Source organism: Lynx canadensis, chromosome D1 (genome assembly GCF_007474595.2).
Source record: "Lynx canadensis isolate LIC74 chromosome D1, mLynCan4.pri.v2, whole genome shotgun sequence".
Lineage (NCBI taxonomy): Eukaryota > Metazoa > Chordata > Mammalia > Carnivora > Felidae > Lynx > Lynx canadensis.
Window position 1 is genome coordinate 60,473,299 of NC_044312.2, and position 15,414 is coordinate 60,488,712.

At 42.3% G+C, this 15,414-nt stretch overlaps 1 pseudogene; it reads left to right on the top strand.

The window, feature by feature from the left end:
* Window positions 1-13,728: 13,728 nt before the first annotated feature.
* LOC115526550 lies at window positions 13,729-14,672 on the top strand (annotated as a pseudogene).
* The last annotated feature ends 742 nt before the right edge of the window (window positions 14,673-15,414 follow it).

The following is a 15,414-nucleotide window of genomic DNA, read 5'->3' on the forward strand; positions in this document are numbered from 1 at the left end:
TTAGATACTAGCCCTTTGTCCGATATGTCATTTGCAAATATCTTTTCCCATTCCGTTGGTTGCCTTTTAGTTTTGTTGGTTGTTTCCTTTGCTGTGCAGAAGCTTTTTATCTTCATAAGGTCCCAGTAATTCACTTTTGCTTTTAATTCCCTTGCCTTTGGGGATGTGTCGAGTAAGAGATTGCTACGGCTGAGGTCAGAGAGGTCTTTTCCTGCTTTCTCCTCTAAGGTTCTGATGGTTTCCTGTCTCACATTTAGGTCCTTTATCCATTTTGAGTTTATTTTTGTAAATGGTGTGAGAAAATGGTCTAGTTTCAACCTTCTGCATGTTGCTGTCCAGTTCTCCCAGCACCATTTGTTAAAGAGGCTGTCTTTTTTCCATTGGATGTTCTTTCCTGCTTTGTCAAAGATGAGTTGGCCATACGTTTGTGGGTCTAGTTCTGGGGTTTCTATTCTATTCCATTGGTCTATGTGTCTGTTTTTGTGCCAATACCATGCTGTCTTGATGATGACAGCTTTGTAGTAGAGGCTAAAGTCTGGGATTGTGATGCCTCCTGCTTTGGTCTTCTTCTTCAAAATTCCTTTGGCTATTCGGGGCCTTTTGTGGTTCCATATGAATTTTAGGATTGCTTGTTCTAATTTCGAGAAGAATGCTGGTGCAATTTTGATTGGGATTGCATTGAATGTGTAGATAGCTTTGGGTAGTATTGACATTTTGACAATATTTATTTTTCCAATCCATGAGCAGGGAATGTCTTTCCATTTCTTTAAATCTTCTTCAATTACCTTCATAAGCTTTCTATAGTTTTCAGCATACAGATCCTTTACATCTTTGGTTAGATTTATTCCTAGGTATTTTATGCTTCTTGGTGCAATTGTGAATGGGATCAGTTTCTTTATTTGTCTTTCTGTTGCTTCATTGTTAGTGTATAAGAATGCAACTGATTTCTGTACATTGATTTTGTATCCTGCAACTTTGCTGAATTCATGTATCAGTTCTAGCAGACTTTTGGTGGAGTCTATCGGATTTTCCATGTATAATATCATGTCATCTGCAAAAAGCGAAAGCTTGACTTCATCTTTGCCAATTTGGATGCCTTTGATTTCCTTTTGTTGTCTGATTGCTGATGCTAGAACTTCCAGCACTATGTTAAACAACAGCGGTGAGAGTGGGCATCCCTGTCGTGTTCCTGATCTCAGGGAAAAAGCTCTCAGTTTTTCCCCGTTGAGGATGATGTTAGCTGTGGGCTTTTCATAAATGGCTTTTATGATCTTTAAGTATGTTCCTTCTATCCCGACTTTCTCAAGGGTTTTTATTAAGAAAGGGTGCTGGATTTTGTCAAAGGCCTTTTCTGCATCGATTGACAGGATCATATGGTTCTTCTCTTTTTTTTTTTGTTAATGTGATGTATCACGTTGATTGATTTGAGAATGTTGAACCAGCCCTGCATCCCAGGAATGAATCCCACTTGATCATGGTGAATAATTCTTTTTATATGCTGTTGCATTCGATTTGCTAGTATCTTATTGAGAATTTTTGCATCCATATTCATCAGGGATATTGGCCTGTAGTTCTCTTTTTTTACTGGGTCTCTGTCTGGTTTAGGAATCAAAGTAATACTGGCTTCATAGAATGAGTCTGGAAGTTTTCCTTCCCTTTCTATTTCTTGGAATAGCTTGAGAAGGATAGGTATTATCTCTGCTTTAAACGTCTGGTAGAACTCCCCTGGGAAGCCATCTGGTCCTGGACTCTTATTTGTTGGGAGATTTTTGATAACCGATTCAATTTCTTCGCTGGTTATGGGTCTGTTCAAGCTTTCTATTTCCTCCTGATTGAGTTTTGGAAGAGTGTGGGTGTTCAGGAATGTGTCCATTTCTTCCAGGTTGTCCAATTTGTTGGCATATAATTTTTCATAGTATTCCCTGATAATTGTTTGTATCTCTGAGGGATTGGTTGTAATAATTCCATTTTCATTCATGATTTTATCTATTTGGGTCATCTCCCTTTTCTTTTTGAGAAGCCTGGCTAGAGGTTTGTCAATTTTGTTTATTTTTTCAAAAAACCAACTCTTGGTTTCGTTGATCTGCTCTACAGTTTTTTTTTAGATTCTATATTGTTTATTTCTGCTCTGATCTTTATTATTTCTCTTCTTCTGCTGGGTTTAGGCTGCCTTTGCTGTTCTGCTTCTAGTTCCTTTAGGTGTGCTGTTAGATTTTGTATTTGGGATTTTTCTTGTTTCTTGAGATAGGCCTGGATTGCAATGTATTTTCCTCTCAGGACTGCCTTCGCTGCGTCCCAAAGCGTTTGGATTGTTGTATTTTCATTTTCGTTTGTTTCCATATATTTTTTGATTTCTTCTCTAATTGCCTGGTTGACCCACTCATTCGTTAGTAGGGTGTTCTTTAACCTCCACGCTTTAGGAGGTTTTCCAGACTTTTTCCTGTGGTTGATTTCAAGCTTCATAGCATTGTGGTCTGAAAGTATGCATGGTATAATTTCAATTCTTGTAAACTTATGAAGGGCTGTTTTGTGACCCAGTATATGATCTATCTTGGAGAATGTTCCATGTGCACTCGAGAAGAAAGTATATTCTGTTGCTTTGGGATGCAGAGTTCTAAATATATCTGTCAAGTCCATCTGATCCAATGTCTCATTCAGGGCCCTTGTTTCTTTATTGACCGTGTGTCTAGATGATCTATCCATTTCTGTAAGTGGGGTGTTAAAGTCCCCTGCAATTACCACATTCTTATCAATAAGGTTGCTTCTGTTTATGAGTAATTGTTTTATATATTTGGGGGCTCCGGTATTCGGCGCATAGGCATTTATAATTGTTAGCTCTTCCTGATGGATAGACCCTGTAACTATTATATAATGTCCTTCCTCATCTCTTGTTACAGCCTTTAATTTAAAGTCTAGTTTGTCTGATATAAGTATGGCTACTCCAGCTTTCTTTTGGCTTCCAGTAGCATGATAAATAGTTCTCCATCCCCTCACTCTGAATCTAAAGGTGTCCTCAGGTCTAAAATGAGTCTCTTGTAGACAGCAAATAGATGGGTCTTGTTTTTTTATCCATTCTGATACCCTATGTCTTTTGGTTGGCGCATTTAATCCATTTACATTCAGTGTTATTATAGAAAGATACGGGTTTAGAGTCATTGTGATGTCTGTATGTTTTATGCTTGTAGTGATGTCTCTGGTACTTTGTCTCACAGGGTCCCCCTTAGGATCTCTTGTAGGGCTGGTTTAGTGGTGACAAATTCCTTCAGTTTTTGTTTGTTTGGGAAGACCTTTATCTCTCCTTCTATTCTAAATGACAGACTTGCTGGATAAAGGATTCTCGGCTGCATATTTTTTCTGTCTAGCACACTGAAAATCTCGTGCCAATTCTTTCTGGCCTGCCAAGTTTCAAAAGAGAGATCAGTCACGAGTCTTATAGGTCTCCCTTTATATGTGAGAGCACGTTCACCCCTTGCTGCTTTCAGAATTTTCTCTTTATCCTTGTATTTTGCCAGTTTCACTATGATATGTCGTGCAGAAGATCGATTCAAGTTACGTCTGAAGGGAGTTCTCTGTGCCTCTTGGATTTCAATGCCTTTTTCCTTCCCCAGTTCAGGGAAGTTCTCAGCTATTATTTCTTCAAGTACCCCTTCAGCACCTTTCCCTCTCTCTTCCTCCTCTGGTATACCAATTATGCGTATATTATTTCTTTTTAGTGTATCACTTAGTTCTCTAATTTTCCCCTCATACTCCTGGATTTTTTTATCTTTTTCTCAGCTTCCTCTTTTTCCATAACTTTATCTTCTAGTTCACCTATTCTCTCCTCTGCCTCTTCCATCCGAGCCGTGGTGGTTTGCATTTTGTTTTCCAGTTCCTTTAAAGCGTTTTTCAGCTCCTCGTGACTGTTCCTTAGTCCCTTGATCTCTGTAGCAAGAGATTCTCTGCTGTCCTGTATACTGTTTTCCAGCCCAGCGATTAATTTTATGACTATTATTCTAAATTCACTTTCTGTTATATTATTTAAATCCTTTTTGATCAGCTCATTAGCTGTTGTTATTTCCTGGAGATTCTTCTGAGGGGAATTCTTCCGCTTGGTCATTTTGGATAGTCCCTGGTGTGGTGAGGACCTGCAGGGCACTTCCCCTGTGCTGTGGTGTATAACTGGAGTTGGTGGGCGGGGCTGCAGTCAGTCCTGATGTCTGTCCCCAGCCCACCGCTGGGGCCACAGTCAGACTGGTGTGTGCCTTCTCTTCCCCTCTCCTAGGGGCGGGATTCCCTGTGGGGTGGCGTGGCCCGTCTGGGCTACTTGCACACTGCCAGGCTTGTGATGCTGGGGATCTGGCGTATTAGCTGGGGTGGGAAGGCAAGGTGCACGGCGGCAGGGGGGGCAGGCTTAGCTCGCTTCTCCTTAGGTGATCCACTTCAGGAGGGACCCTGTGGCAGCCGGAGGGAGTCAGATCCGCTGCCGGAGGTTTGGCTCCACAGAAGCACAGAGTTGGGTGTTTGCGCGGAGGGAGCAATTTCCCTGACAGGAACCGGTTCCCTTTGGGATTTTGGCTGGGGGATGGGCGGGGGAGATGGCGCTGGCGAGCGCCTTTGTTCCCCGCCAAACTGAGCTCTGTCGTCCGGGGGCTCCGCAGCTCACCCTCCCTTTGTCCTCCGGCCTTCCCGCTTTCCGAGCAGAGCTGTTAACTTATGACCTCCCAGACGCTAAGTCGCGCTTGCTGTCGGAACACAGTCCGTCAGGCCCCTCCGCTTTTGCAAGCCGGACTCGGGGGCTCTGCTTGGCCGGCGAGCCGCCCGTCCGCCCCGGCTCCCTCCCGCCAGTCCGTGGAGCGCGCACCGCCTCGCCGCCCTTCCTACCCTCTTCCATGGGCCTCTCGTCTGCACTTGGGTCCGGTGACTCCGTTCTGCTAATCCTCTGGCGGTTTTCTGGGTTATTTAGGCAGGTGTAAGTGGAATCTAAGTGATCAGCAGGACGCGCGGTGAGCCCAGCGTCCTCCTACGCCGCCATCTTCCTGTCCCTCTCCAAATGTTTTCTTATGTTTGATTTTGAGTTTCATAGCATTGTGGTCTGAAAATATGCATGGTATGATCTTGATCTTTTTGTACTTGTTGAGGGCTGATTGGTGTCCAGTATGTGGTCTATTTTGGAGAACGTTCCATGTGCACTGGAGAAGAATGCATATTCCACTGCTTTAGGACGAGATGTTCTGAATATATATATATATATATATATAGCCATTGTTTCCTTGTCGATTTTCTGTTTAGATGATCTGTCCATTGTTGTAAGTGGGGTGTTGAAGTCCCCTACTATTATGGTGTTATTATCAATGAGTTTCCTTATATTTGTGATTAATTGATTTATATATTTGGGTGCTCTCACATTTGGTGCATAAATGTTTACAATTGTGAGGTCTTCTTGGTGGATAAACCCCTTAATTATAATATAATGCCTCTCATCTCTTGTTACAATCTTTATTTTAAAGTCTAGATTGTCTGATATAAGTATGGCTACTCTGGCTTTCTTTTGTTGACCATTAGCATGATAGATGGTTCTACATCCCCTTACTTTCAACCTGAAGGTGTCTTTAGGTCTAAAGTGGGTCTCTTGTAAACAGCATATAGATGGATCTTGTTTTGTTATCCATTTTGTTACTCTATGTCTTTTGATTGGAGCATTGAGTCCATTGAGGTTTAGAGTGAGTACTGAAAGATATGAATTTATTTCCATTATGATGCTTGTAGAGTTGGAGTTTCTGGTGGTGTTCTCTGGTACTTTCTAGTCTTTGTTGCTTTTGGTATGTATGTATGTCTGTCTGTCTGTCTGTATGTATGTATGTATGTATGTATGTATTTTTTTCTTTTTTTCTCCCCTCAGAGAGTCCCCATTAAAATTTCTTGCAGGGCTGGTTTAGTGGCCACAAACTCCATTAATTTTTGTTTGTCTGGGAAACATTTTATCTCTCCTTCTATTTTGAATGACAGCCTTGCTGGATACAGATTTCTTGGCTGCATATGTTTCTGATTCAGCACATTGAATATATCCTGCCACTCCTTTCTGGCTTGCCAAGTTTCTGTGGAAACTTCTGCTGCAAACCTCATCTGTCTTCCCTTGTAGCTTAAGGACTTTTTTTCCCTTGTTGCTTTCATGATTCTTTCCTTACCTGAGTATTTTGTGAATTTGACTATGATATGCCTTGTCGATGGTCGGGTTTTGTTGCATCTAATGGGAGTCTTCTGTGCTTCCTGGATTTTCATGTATGTGTCTTTACCCAGGTTAGGAAAGTTTTCCACTATGATTTGCTCACATAACCCTTCTACCCCTTTTTCTCTCTCTTCATCTTCTGGGACCCCTCTGATTCTGACAATCCTTTTTAATGAGTCACTGATTTCTCTAAATCTTCTTTTTTTAAATGTTTATTTAATTTTGAGAGAGAGAGAGAGAGAGAGAGAGAGCGCGAGAGCGGGCGCCAGGGTGGGGCAGAGAGAGAGGGAGACACAGAATCTGAAGAAAGCTCCAGGCTCTGAGTTGTCAGCATATAGTCCACCACAGGCTCGAACCCATGAACTGTGAGATCATAACCTGAGCTGAAGTCGGACGCCTAACCAACTGAGTCACCCAGGTGCTCCAATTTCTCTAATTCTTAAATCATGCTCTTTTGCCTTATTCTCCCTCTTTTTTTTTTGCTTCATTATTCTCCATAAGTTTGTCCTCTCTATCGCAGATTTGCTGTTCTGTGTCACCCATCCTTGCCACTGAGGCATCCATTGGAGACTGCAGCTCAGTTATAGCATTTTTTATTTAATCCTGACTAGCTTTTATTTCTTTTATCTCTGCAGAAAGGATTCCAATCTATTTTCAACCCCAGCTAGTATTCTTATTATTGTGATTATAAATTCTGGTTCAGACATCTTGTTTGTGTCTGTGTTAGGTCCCTGGCTGTCGTTTCTTCCTGCTCTTTCTTTTGGGGTGAGTTCCTTCATTTCATCATTTTGAAGAAAGAAAAGGAATAATAAGGTAAAAACTTTTTAAATTATAAAATTAAAAACAACACAAAAAAATCAAATAAATGATGCTAGATCCTAAGTGTGTTTTGATCTGGTTGTTGAAAGGATCTTCACAGATTAGAGAAAAAAGGGAAAAGAAAATTAAAAAAAAGAAAAAAAAGGAAAACATTTGAAAATTTGAACAAATGAATACAATGACATAGAATAAAATGAAATGATGGAAGTAAAATAGAATTTGAAAAATGTACAAAAAATTAAAAAATATAGTAGAAAAAAATTAAAGAAAAATATTTTTAATAAAAATTGAAAATAAAAATAAATTTTTTCTCTTTCTGTATTCAAGAAAAAGAAAAGAAACAAAAAAGAAACAATAATTGAATAGATGGACAAGCCAGTAGACTGAAATATGATTGAAATTACATCCTTTCCCCTAGAAGTGAAACTATGAAGCACTTTATAATCTGTAAACTAAGCAGGTGGAGAGACTTGTGGTGTTCCTGAAAAGTGAGATTGGCCCAGTTGGGAGGGGCTTAGTGTAATGGCTCTGTTCTCCACTAGATGGCTCTACTTGGCTTACTGGGGTGAATTATTATGGTGCTTGTAGGTGTGTATGCACATGCGTGGGAGGAGTGAAAATGGCATCACCTAGCTACTCAGTCTCTAGTGTCGGAACTCTGTGCTCTCCCCGACCAGCAATCGTGCACCAGTCTTCTGTCTCTGGCCTCCATCCACTTCCCGCTTTTACACTGTCTGTGACCAAGCCGTCAGGTTGCCAGGGGGCACCTCCCTCCTGAGTTTTATCTCAGATGCGGCTGTGTTTCCCGACCCCCTCACTTCTGAGGGACTGCGGCTTGGGCCCACTCAGATCCCCTGGGGGAGGGTCTCACCAAGCAATGGCTTGGTCACCCAGCTGCACCCAGGAATGTTTGGGGGACCATGCTGCTGCTGATGCCCAGAGACTGCGACTGGATGCCAGCCCGCCCCAGAAAAAGTTCACGAGATTGTGTAGCAGCAGTGTTTCAGGGATTATAGTAAGTCACAACACACATCTGGCACCAGGCTTCCCCCTTAATGTCCTTGTTCCAGCACCAGCAAATGTAGTTGTTTTCTGGGGTCTGCTGGGACCTTGGTGGCCTCACAGCCTCTACCAAATGTCCTCCAGCAGGGGAACCTCCTCTCCCCATGTTGCCTGCACACCTCGCAGGTCTCACTCTCTGCTCCTGGGGATTCGCCTTTCCCACCAGAGCACCACCAGGCATCGAGCTGCGGCATTTCAGACTCTGTGCTCCCCCTGTTTATATAGAGTCTTAATGGAATTTAAACACTTTCCTTTCTCCTTTCTCCCTTTATTCTTCAGTCCCTACAGCTGTTTCCACTTTTTCACTTTCTCTCCAGCTGCTTTGGGGGGGGGTGGGTGCTTTTCCCATACTCCCCCCACCCCCCATCTCTTTCCTCTCTCTACATACAAAAGTGGCTCTCTGCCCTCCGCAGCTTCTCTCTCCCCCAGTTCACCTGTCAGTGCTGCGTACCTGCTGAATTCTGTGGTTCAGGTGGTGCAGATTGTTGCGTTAATCTTCCAATCAGTTTTCTAGGTGTGCAGGATGGTTTAGTGTTGATCTGGGTGTATTTCATGGATGTGAGACACAAAAAAACCTTCCATACTGTTCCACCATCTTGGCCCCTCCTCCTCAAGTTATATTTTTTGATTGATAATGGGATTAATGCTTACTACTTCCCATTATAATGGAAATAGGGATATTTCACATAACAATGCTAACATTGAATTTCTTGAAAATAATACGTGTATACATGTAATCTTGGTTGGAGGAGCAGATGGTGTGGGCATGACTGAGGAACCATCAGGACCTGACCCATGTACATTCTGCTATGGTCCCTTGGGTATCAGCTTCCTCTGCAGTCTTTAGGCAAATGCATAAATCTCTGCTGCCTGATGCCTGTTTCTCAGCCTTTACTTGATTCATCCCATTCTAGCTCGTGAGGACTCCCTTTGAAGGAAATTTCAAATGAAATGAAATTTCAGGAAGAAGACCAGGAATTGTGGGGTTATGGGGCATAAGGCTGATGGTTGAAAGTATTAGGACTTTTGTGGGGAGTCAGGTGTGTTGAACAGGGACAGCAGCAGGGGCTGAAGCTCATTCTGTCCCCTCTGATTGCAAGAGCGTTCTGATCATCAGACTGCCTACCTCAAGGACAGTGGCCTGTAGTCAGTGTTTCTGAGGTCTGAGAATTGTCTGTTCAAGATATATATATATATATATATATATATATATATATAATATTTCTTATTATATATGCAATATATAATATGCATATAGGGATATCATCTTCATAGTTTGAAGCTGACGACACGGGAATATTTTCACCCAAGGAATTGTCAGGCACTGTAAAACTGGGGCTTCTAAAAAAAAAATTTAAGGAGCTGTTTTACCAGCACACCCCTAGACTGGAGGTACAAGTATGGACTGTTCCAGTAGAATGGAAAGGGCTGTCTAGGAGGGGAGGGGGGGAGACTTTGGGCTTGCACCCACACTTTGGCTCTCAGTGTGCTTGGAGCCTCAAGTCCCTCCAGAGAGGATTCCACACTAGCAGCAGACCTTGATTATTGTGAACATTTTAGGCATCAGAAGAGCCTCATTCATGGCTCCTATCATCACCCTTTATACTTTTTATCCAGTATTTATCATTACAGAGTAATCACACGGTGCCTCAGTGTTCTGGATTATGGGAGCATACATATCTTAAACAGGCCTCAGAAAGTTTACAGTCAATTGGGAAACACTGACAATAGGCTAATATCTTTGAGGTAGGTGCTCTGGTGATTAGACTTCTTGTGAAATCAAAGGAGGGGAAAGAATGAGTTGTGGCAAGAGGGATCATGTGAGCACACTCCTGATGTAGGGGACAGACAGTGAGAGGGCCCTGGGTTGGTGCCATGGCTCCACAGCACAAATCAGGGATAGAGGCAACTTGTCCAGGGGATTGAAGATGCCTGGATCAAAGTTGCAGAAGCCTTCATGAGGCACTTGAGAAGGTTGTGGTGTTTTTTTTTTTTCAGTTTATTTATTTTGGGGGGGGAGGGGCAGAGAGAGAAAGAGAGAGAGAGAGAGAGAGAGAGAGAGAGAGAGAGAGAGAGAGAGAGAGAGAATCCCAAGCAGACTCCACACTGTCAGTGTGGAGTCTGATGCGGGACATAAACTCAATGATCATGACCTGAGCAGAAGTCAACTAAGAGACCATGCTTAACCAACTGAGCCACCCAGGTGTCCTGTCACTCGAGAAGGTTTTTAAGGTGGCCATGAGTTACATAAGGAGCCATTCCAGTTCATGCAATTTCACCCAGAGACCAGCCCCCAACTGGCAAGCTCCGTAGCCTATATTCTTTTCTACTCCAAAGAACCCTTCTGTGTGCTGCTGCCAAGATATCCAGAGTCCATCAACCTGTGTAAGCTGGTCCTCTTCTTCTCTTTCTAGTTACTTGAGACTTAGTTTCTTTCTCTTCATCACTTTTTCCTGCTATTCCTTTGCCAGTATAGTGGCACACACACTTGTCCATCACCCCCAATGGCATTTTCATAGCAATTTCTATTTCTATCTACTTCTCCAGCAGGATGGCTTTCCCTCCATCCCTATTTATTCTTATAGTTGTGTGGCTACAGACTGACCTAGTGGTAGCTGCTGTCCATCCATGCGCAACTTCACAAGCCTCTTGGGGGCTCTGTTCATGTGATTTTATTTTCAGGACAGTGTTAGCCATTTCTCAGGGGCAATATAGCAATGAAAATAGGACTGGATTTTCCTAGTCTGGAAATTAAATTTAATTTTTAAAAAATGTTTATTGATTTTTGAGAGAGAGAGAGAAAGAGAGAGCAAGCGAGCATGAGTAGGGAAGGGGAAGAGAGAGAGGGAGACACAGAATCTGAAGTAGGCTCCGGGCTCTGAGATGTCAGCATGGAACCCAATGTAGGGCTTGAACTCGTGAACCACAAGATCATGACCTGAGCCAAAGTTAGTCGCTCAACCAACTGAGCCACCCAGGCACCCCTTCGATGTTAAATTTATAGGTGAGGAGAACAAACCTGGAAGCGAGGCTATTATTTGCATGTGCACTTACTACGTGCAAGGCACTGAGCAGACATGGAGTGAATACAATGATGAAGACAATAACTTCTTTTTCTGTCTTCTCCACCAGTCCTCACAGTCCTGCTTTCCCTCGATCCATGTTAGCACCTGGTTCTTTCTTCTGTAGGACACTGGACAACAGAGCCATCTCTTAGCTTCTCGGACTTCTCCTGGCTTGGATTCAGGACACAGTGTTCTGTGTCTTCACCCAAAATTTGCCCCTTTTCTTTTTAGAGACATTAGCAATGAAGCAAATAGCAAAAGTGGGTGGAGTTTCAATGATAAGTAATTATGAAGACTTTGTAGTATTATTCCTGGTCTTGACCCTGTGGTGAAGGGGGTAGGATACGGCTGCCTGTTGGGGGGCTGTCTTTGTTCCACTGCGCTCACCCCTTGAACCTGCCCCAGGTCGGGAGGGCATCTCACTTCCAGTTGTTTAGAAAGGTCTCTTTTTCTTAACCCATTTCAAAGATGAGGAAATTACGTCCAGGAAATTTTGAAAAGTTTCCAGCTCTGTGCTTTGAGTTGTTTTTTTTGAGGCTGAGATTTCTGTTCTAAGAAGTGGATTGTGGGAGATGCAGGAGAGAAGCATCAAAGGAAAACACTTCAAAAGGGAAGGGCTGGAGAAGGTGCAAAACCTTAGGACATGTTTACACAGCTGCGGCTCAGAAAGCCTAGAGCCATTAACATTGTCCAAGGCCGGATCCTCCTTTACACCTGACCCTTCCTAGTGTTATAAAAACCAATTAACTCGAAATTCAACCTTGAAAAGCTAAACCATTAGATTGATTAACACACTTGCTTAGCTGACTTTATGCACGTAGTCTTTAGCAATTATCCTAATAAAAAGAAGCTTCATTCTGGAGTTGGGGCCTCATTCCGACTCTAGTACGAGGACCTTCACTTAACTGCAGTTTGTTTGTGGACTCATCTTTTGCGACTCTGGCCATAGTCCCTGCAACAGTGGATGGTGACAGTCCTTACTAGCCTGTGTTGGCAGAAGAAATGAATGATGTGTAGTAAGTAACATTTTCATATCACTGCCGAAAAATGTGAAGCTACTTTAAGATGATACTTTCTTGATCTTACTTCACTGCAATAGTAATTCATCAATACATGACTTTCACTAGGGCAAACTTCATCAAATTCCAGTCTTTGCTCTCTTTTTCCATCACTTCTCTCTTCCACATAGTTGTCAGATAAATATATCCAAAGTGCTTTCCAATTTCAAAACTGTTCATGGCTGATCTTTTTTCCTAACTGATGAAGTTCATCCCCTTTAATTTATTTTCAGAGTCAGTCTACTTTTGTTGCCATCTTTTTTTCCAACTGCTCCAAATTTGCCACATCACAGCCTCACAGAGCTGAAAGCTGCTTTAGACATATTTTGCATTTGTGGGCCAAGCATTTCTTCTTGAATTCCCACATGACTTTCCCCCATTCATTACTTGATACTTCCTCATCCTGATGGCATCCTACTTTATTTTCAAGGCTAAGTTCAGATATGAAGTCATTCTTAAAACCATTACAAATATAAACAATGAGAATTACTTCCATTGTGTTTCCATACTAAAATTTACTTGTATAACTAATATGTCAACTTAATAATTTAATTTTAATTAATGTAAATGTCTCTTATGAGCTTAGGAACTTATTTAGAAAACAAACCGTATCTTTTTTAAAATTTATTTTTTAGGGGCGCCTGGGTGGCTCAGTCGGTTAAGCGTCCGACTTCAGCTCAGGTCACGATCTCGCGGTCTGCGAGTTCGAGCCCCGCATCGGGCTCTGGGCTGATGGCTCGGGGCCTGGAGCCTGCTTCCGATTCTGTGTCTCCCTCTCTCTCTGCCCCTCCCCCATTCATGCTCTGTCTCTGTCTGTCTCAAAAATAAAAAAAAACGTTAAAAAAAATTAAAAAAAATTTATTTTTTATTTTTAAAAAGTTTTTATTTAAATTCCAGTTAACATACAGTGTTATATTAGTTTCAGGTGTACAATACAGTGATTTAACACTTCCTTTTTAAAAAAAAATTTTTTTAACGTTTATTTATTTTTGGGAGAGACACAAAGCGCGAGCAGGGGAGGGTCAGAGAAAGAGAATCTGGAGCAGACTCCAGGCTCTGAGATGTCAGCACAGAGCCTGACGCAGGGCTCAAACTCAAGAACCATGAGATCATGACCTGAGCCGAAGTTGGATGCTTAACCGACTGAGCCACTCAGGTGCTCCATGATTTAACACTTCCATACACACCAGGTGCTCATCTCAGCAAGTGCTCTCCTTAATCCCCATCACCTATTTCACCTATTCCCCACCCACCTCCTCCCCACCTCCCCTCTGTCAACCTGCAGTTTGTTTTCTGTAGTTAAGTGTCTCTTTCCTGGTTTGTTTCTCTCTCTCTGTTTTTTTTTTTTCCCCTTTGCTTAAACAAATAATCTTATTTACCTTTAGTATCATAGTTCCTGGCACCTTCAGAATGGAATAGAATTAGATAAATGTGAAAAGCTGCTGGTAACAGCAAAAACAATCTTGGTGTATGAACTGAATTTTCCTCTCTGTTAATAGGAAGGTTGTCTGATCCAGGCATGACTACCTTAAACCACACTGCTGTTAGTCACATGGTCTTCTGTTTGCTGGCCATTCCTGGCCTTGAGGACCAGCATGTGTGGGCTTCCATCCCCTTCTTCGTTTCCTATGTCATCGCCCTGCTTGGGAACAGCCTGCTCATCTGCATTATCCTCACAAAGCGCAGCCTCCACGAACCCATGTACCTCTTCCTCTGCATGCCGGCCGGAGCAGACGTTGTCCTCTTCACGTGCACAGTAACTCAGGCCTTGGACATCTTCTGGTTCCGTGCTGGGGAGATCTCTCTGGATCGCTGCATCACTTAGCTCTTCTTCATCCATACCACCTTCATGTCTGAGTCAGGGATCTTGCTGGTGATGGAGTTTGACTGCTACATTGCCGTATGCTACATACTGAGATACACCACTATTCTTACATGTGCACTGATTGGGAAAGTTGGATTGACTATCTTTCTGAGAAGTTATGGTACAATTTTCCCTATAATGTTTCTTCTGAAAAGATTGGCTTTTTGCAAAAGTAGCATCCTCCCAAACACAGCCTGTAAGCATACTGTCTTGGCCCGTGCTTCCTGTAATGACATATGACTAAACATCTGGTATGTGGTTTTGTCCTAATGTCAACAGTGGTCTTAGGTATCGTGCTAATTTTTATTTCATATGTGCTGATTCTCCACGCTGTCGTCTGCATCCCTTCTGGAGATGCTTGTCACAAAGCTCTCAATACTTGCGGCTCCCATGTCCGTGTCATTGTCCTCTTTTATGGACCTGGGAGCTTTGCAACACTTACTCAGCAGTTTGGATGCCACATCACACCCCACATTCATGTTCTGCTGGCCAGTATCTGCATTCTGGCTCCTCCTATGCTAAATCCCATCATTTATGGGATAAAGACCAAACAGATCCGGGACCAGGTGGTTTATGCATTGTTTACAAAGCAGAAATAATTTTGATGTGGAAGCTGGCATTCTTTTTTTGTTAGCAATCCTCTCCATGGATGGAGTAAGCTTTAGCACCAGTTTATGGTAGCAGGTAAGATACTAGTCAAATGACTCCAGGTGTTGCTGTTTCTAGTGAAATTGCATGAATGTGATTTTTGTACATGTTTCTTCCAAAGTCTCTAATATGTCATTGAATATCAGTGTCTTTGGGGCCTTGGTTAACTTTCTCCCCACAGAATTGAGAACTAGATCAGGGCACCTCTCTGTGTCTTCTTCACTTACCTCTCTAACCCTAGACTGGAGAATTACATAAGATGAATCTTGGGCAGTGATTTTCTTCTGACAGTTGCCAAACTCTTCTTTTAATCCTTGTGACTTACTTATTTTATAACTGGCAATTTGTACATCTTAATCCCCTTCACCTAATTTCTCCCATCCCCAGACCCCTCTTCTCTCTGGCAACACCATTTTGTTTTCTGTATCAATGAATCTGTTGCTGTTTGCTGTTTGTGTGTTTAGTCCCTCAGAAGTTTGTTTTGAGAAGCTACTATAAGTGGTATTTAAAAAAATTTTCTTTTCCAAATGTGCGTTGTTTTCCAAAGTTGCCAAACAATATTGAATTCTACATCTGTAGAAATACAATTGATTGGTATGTTGACCTTCATCCTGCAGCTTTACCTTATTCCACTTACTAACTAGTTCTTGTAGCTTTGTTGTTGTTGTAGATTCTATCTGTAGTTTTTCCTGC